This window comes from Malus sylvestris, chromosome 9 (genome assembly GCF_916048215.2).
Source record: "Malus sylvestris chromosome 9, drMalSylv7.2, whole genome shotgun sequence".
Classification (NCBI taxonomy): Eukaryota; Viridiplantae; Streptophyta; class Magnoliopsida; order Rosales; family Rosaceae; genus Malus; species Malus sylvestris.
Genome location: NC_062268.1, coordinates 34,736,621 through 34,742,620, shown reverse-complemented (window position 1 = coordinate 34,742,620; position 6,000 = coordinate 34,736,621). Strand labels below are relative to the sequence as shown.

The 6,000-nt window shown below is 38.7% G+C and overlaps 1 long non-coding RNA gene across 1 annotated transcript; it reads right to left on the bottom strand.

Annotated features, from left to right (window-relative positions):
- Window positions 1–2,015: 2,015 nt before the first annotated feature.
- LOC126582644 (uncharacterized) lies at window positions 2,016–4,362 on the bottom strand. The gene is made up of 3 exons (XR_007609561.1): window positions 4,235–4,362; window positions 3,626–3,688; window positions 2,016–2,199 (listed from the first exon to the last, which is right to left on the bottom strand). It is a non-coding gene; the product is annotated as an uncharacterized LOC126582644 (long non-coding RNA).
- Between the last annotated feature and the right edge of the window lie 1,638 nt (window positions 4,363–6,000).

The window sequence follows — 6,000 nt, the reverse complement described above, 5'->3', positions numbered from 1 at the left end:
TCTGTCAAAAGCAAAAGTATCCCATATCAGCAGGGTGGAACGTACTCTAGATTTGATGGACTTGTTTTGACCCTCAAATTCTTCAGTCGGCCTTATACTCTGGAGGAAACCAGAAAACCCTCCAGCTCAGTTCAAGAATAAGCCTGTGGAAAGTTACTTCTTCAAAAGCAAAAGTATCTCATATCATCTCTTCTCATCTTTCTTCTCTTTATCCTTCATGCTGCTGCAAGATGGGGAGAAGGTGAACAATCAGTCGGAGCTCTGATTGCTTACCTTGTCTGTCACCTCTTTCAGCAGACCCCCTAGCTCGGCGACTTGGGGGACTCCTACTACATGGTTTGTATCGCGCTTGACCAAGCCTGAAACTACAAGTAAGCTTCAAGTGAAATTGATACATTACCTTGTGCATCTCCACCAGTTAAAGATACCACCCCTGGATGGAGGAAGAGTACTTCCAGAGAAGATGCCACATCTACCTATGAGACAGATAAGGCAAGTCAAGACGACACCACACTCCGATACTTAGAAGTTTCGTGATTACGAGATCATTCTCCCACAATATTTCCTAATGTCATTTGTACTAAATCATTCACTCGTACTCACTAAAGGAGAGCTTGAACCTATGTACTTGTGTAAACCCTTCACAATTAATGAGAACTCTTCTATTCCGTGGACGTAGCCAATCTGGGTGAACCACGTACATCTTGTGTTTGCTTTCCTATCTCTATCCATTTATATACTTATCCACACTAATGACCGGAGCAATCTAGCGAAGATCACAAAAAGCGACCGTTTTCGTTACCTAGGATCTATCTTGCAAGAGAACGGAGAATTAGATGGAGATCTCAACCATAGAATACGAGCTGGATGGAAAGAGTGCATCCGGCGTGTTGTGTGACCGTCGTAGGCCACTGAAGCTCAAGGGAAAATTTTATAGGACGGCAATAAGGCCAGCGATGTTGTATGGCAGAGAATGTTGGGTGGTGAAGCATCAACACGTACACAAAATGGGTGTAGCGGAGATGAGGATGCTTCGTGGGATGTGTGGGCACACGAGAAAGGATAAGATTGGGAATGAGGATATCCGAGGTAAAGTAGGAGTAGCCGAAATTGTAGGAAAGATGAGAGAAAATCGGCTCTGGTGATTTGGACATGTGCAAAGAAGGCCGACTGACGCTCCGGTTCGAAGATGTGACTACGGGACAGAGGTTCAGGGCCGAAGGGGTAGAGGAAGACCTAGGAAAACTTTGGAAGAGACTCTAAGAAAAGACTTAGAGTACTTGGATCTAACGGAGGGCATGACACAAAACCGAGCGCAATGGCGTTCTAGGATTCATATAGCCGACCCCACTTAGTGGGAAAAGGCTTTGTTGTTGTTGTTGTTGTTGTTGTATTGTTTTTTGTCTTATTATCTCATTAAAAAATTAATATAAAATATTGACGTGGCTTAACCGTGACCACACAAAATAGAAGGGCATGGAAGAGCACCACAACTATGAGGGCAGACAATCTGCCTCCCTTGATTATTCCCTTAATCTGTTGCGAGGTCAGGTGTGGGGTAGCCAAAATCGTACTCTTGATATCCTGACACAGAAAGAAATCTGCTTGTCGATTGATCTGATCATGGTAGGCTACTATATTATTAGGAATTACCACCCCCTGTGGAGTCACCTGGAAGGCTCCACACATATCCTCTCCTTGAACAGGATCCATCTACTTGCTGTAAGAATTGGGTTAGATTAGTGTCCAATTAAATCAAGAAGTATACATGACTTCAAGAGATAATTTACTTGATTAAACTTAACATAAACAACTTAGGATGTCTAGTAAGTCTTACCCTAAGTTCCATCTACCCCTTCTAAGACACTTAATTAATTCTATTCCTCTTCGAACCTAGGGCTTTGATACCAACTTGTCACATCCCAAATTCGAAAATAAGAATGATAATCGAATTAGGGTGTGAATAGAATTTAAAATAAATTAAAATATTACAACGAGGGTATGATGGAACCAAAGCCAACTAAAAGTTCACTTAAACCTGTTTAATTAATACATCATGAGTTTAAAGAGTTCAACTCTTACAACACACTCTTGAGATACTAGAACACTTAATTTAAAGTACAACTAGGAAACCAGCACACATGGGATATGTTTATTCATATAGAGACAGGTCATCATCTTGTTCCGCCATACCGGTACCTGCAATAGCTAATAGGGTGTGAGCATTTCATGCTCAGTAGGAACCATATGTCCTTCAAGTTCATTTACCACAATTAATCAAAGTATCAAGCCTCAAACAATACGGTAAAAAATACAAATAATAAGACAAAGAAAAACACATGAACTCACTCCCTTCTAATCCCGCTAACTTATATTTAGGAGTAATTAGGTTTTCATCCTTATTTTTACTACTCTATTGATTAAAACCTTATTACTTTTCAATTTTTGATCAAGGTCCTTTGTATTAATAATATCATTAATTATTTCAATAATAAAATATTTTTTATTTATAAATATATTCATTTAATATTAAAAATGTTACAATTAGTATATTTATATTTATGGCTAAATTTTTTATCATATATTTTTATTTTTAGTTTGTACCCATTTTTAATTTGCAACCCTTTTTTAATTTGTACCAATTTTCCTTTCAATTTTAATTTGTACCCATATATTAATTTATTTTTGTGCCCATATTTTTTAAAGTTTTATTTGTATTGTACCCATATTTTTTAATTTATTTGTACCCATTTTTATTTTTGCTAAATGTACCCATTTTGAAGAATGTACCCATGTTTTGATACAATAATTTTTTGGTTATTTTTTATGAATGTACCCATGTTTACACACACACACACAATAGTATATTTATATTTTAATATTTTTAATCCCACAAATTATGTTTTTTATTTAAAATCTCATTAATATAAGCAACTATAAATTTTAATTTTTAATTTAAAAAATATAGTAACGTACATAGAAATAAATTATCAATTAATTTTAGGGACTTGGATCAAAAATTGAAAACCAACAAAGTTTCAGTCAAAGATTGTTCATAACTAGGGACCGCATCCAAAGTCTCCCTATATTTATGGCATCCAAACCTGCACGTCCCATACCATGCTTATACCCCTTGGTTCCGAATACCATAAAATATAAATTAACTCCCATTTCTCCCTTAACCCCTAATTTTATTAGCAATTTCAGTTTCATTAACATGGTCCCTTCCCCCGACGCCCAACTATACGTTCAAGCCCTTCACCCTACGCTTGAACATATATAAGTTTTCAACACTTTGCTTAACCAAGTTTACACAACCCAACACTTAACTCTATAACATGTAATGCAACAAAAGCATTTCAATTTAACAAACATAATTGTAACTCTCAACGTAGTCAGTCCAACAATTTTACATAACTCAACCATTCATCAAAACATAACAACATTTAACAAAGTCAATATATATAGTACATCGAAAAAGAAGCCATTAACCCTAAACACAACCATGACAATCAATTGATTCAAAATCACCCAAGCATTTCATTACTACTGTATTAGATATAATTACTAATATCACAAAGATTAACCATGATATAGATCTATCATCGGGAAATAGAGCCCCTACCTCTTGTCCAGCTAACTATAATACCTCTCTAAGCCTCCGAAGTGTCCGGAGTCGCTCCCAGGCCTAACATCACATAAATAAAAGTAAAAGTTAGCATAAAACTGGAATGAAAAATTCTATTTCAGCTTAACAAAGATTTACCCGAATATACCCATCACAACCCCGTGAAAACCAAAGTCCCCATATTGTGACCCTATTTTCATCCCTCAAAACTCCATGGAAAAGGATGAAATTACTTGGATTTTAAAGATAAACAAACCTAGTTTCTAATCTACTATGAGTTTCTCAAAACGGATTTAAGAGAAGGATATAATCAGGCCCCAAAGTTGAGTTCACAACCAGTTTTTTTCTGCAGAAAATCTGCAGATTTCCAGATTTTTTCACATTTTCAAATCATATTTTTCCATAGAAGATCTCATCCAAAATCGATGAAATAAATTGGGCTTTGAACCTTGTCATGTCTAATTTCAAATATATAAGAAGACTCTTAAAACGATGAAATGGATTGAAAGGAAATAAGAGCCAAAGTGAGGCTCATGAAACTGCTGGTTTCTAGAAAACAAGGTTGCGGTGGTAAGAAAAATAGAAAATTAACAAATTCAAACAAACCTTTTGTACAAATTGAAGAATACACCAACACCCTCTCAGCTTCCCTCTTTCGATTTCCTACTTTTCCCTTTCCAAAACCTCACACTCTCCTCTAATTCTGCAATGAGAGTTAGAAATACTCCCTCTAAGCCTATTACAGGAGGTTCAGACAAGTGATACTTGCTTTAAGCCTATTTCTAACTCAGACTTGTGATACTTGCTACGCAACCTACGGAATTGGAGAAAGTCAAGGTTAGCAGCCTAGTGGTTACGCAGACTTGTCTGCTTCTGTAAGTAAGGCATCCGGCTGCCAACCCAATGGCTAACAACTTTGCAAAGTTCTACACCAACACCTACGGCTGCATAGGCTACGCGAGCTTGTCTGCTTATAAAAAGTAGCATGCTTGCCACTGGTCTATCAAGTCTAAAGGTTAGGGCATGAACAAAAGAAGCAAAAATGAAGAAAAGTTAAGGAAAACATGTTTATAAACGACTAGCAAAGGCCGAAGGAGTTCAAGCAAAACAAGAGCTACAAGGAAAAACAAAGAAAATCTTAAAGGCTACCTAAATGACTACACTTTAGCAGGCTGGACATCCTACGACTATTCGGTCGCCATACCTTCAGCAGCCGCGAAGCTCTTAGCAGCGGCATCACCCCCGACTGCTCTAACCTGGGCACCAACTTCTCCAACTACTTCACCAATACCAACATGGACGCGCTGCAGCTCATCCACTTCTTTCTTCAAACTTTCGTTAATCTTCAGTATACCTTGAAGTTCCAACACTTGGGGTTCAATCCTATCGACGATTCTCTTGAAGTGGATCACTTGATTATAAGCAGCAATCAACTTTTCATCCTTTGCATAAGCAGCGAAATAAGTCTTTGGTTTTTTCTCAGTCGGCATCTCTTAAGCAGGCAGGGAAGATCCCTTTTCCCACCTTCACTTGCAGTAGGATCCACAACGGTGATTGGACAAGCCAATGCATCCGCCTTGATCCTATTCACCTCTTATTTTGGGAGCATCCCACGTTTCTCCTGACGAAGATAGTTAAAGTAGCCAACGCCATAAGTGGTACCCAGCAGAGGAGTTCAACCCAACATTCCAGCAGCTCATGAGGCCCGTAACCTTTTCATTTCTCTCAATCACCTGCCTAGCTTGCGTCATGTCCAAAAGCCCAAAAAGACATGAGCCATGTGACTCGCCTAACACTGCGCCACAACGCCACAATCCGTGGCCCCAGCCATACAAGCTGCCATTGGTTCTAGCCAAGTCGAGCAGCTTAAAGCAGTGGTCCCTGCCACAATACCTCCTCGACCTATGCCGAGCCGACTCCTGGCCCATGTCAGCTGACGTGCCGCACCACCTCGACGGCTGCCCTGAGGTAGCACCATCCAAGAAGAAGACAAGGAAAATTAATTTTTTCTTACCTCAGTGCGGCACGAAGAAGACGAAGAAAGCAACGAAAGACAGTCATTTGCACGGGCAAGATGTAGAAAATTGCTAGAGGAGGGGGAACAAATATCCTCTAAGCTATCTCTCTCTTGTAAGGTAGAATAAATCGCTCTCCAAAGTTGATTTAATAACCCACTTAAGGTGGACTTAAATAGGCTTTGAGAGAAATTTATTTCCCTTTCCTAGAAGAATCTAATTTCCTATTAAAGAGAGAATCTACATCAAAATAGGAAGCAATCCTAAGTTTCCTAAAGCAAGAAGATCTCTACACCTGCTGCCCTTTTTTGCGAGCAGCCCAACATGTGTGGGGGAATTTGTGGAGCCAAAAATATT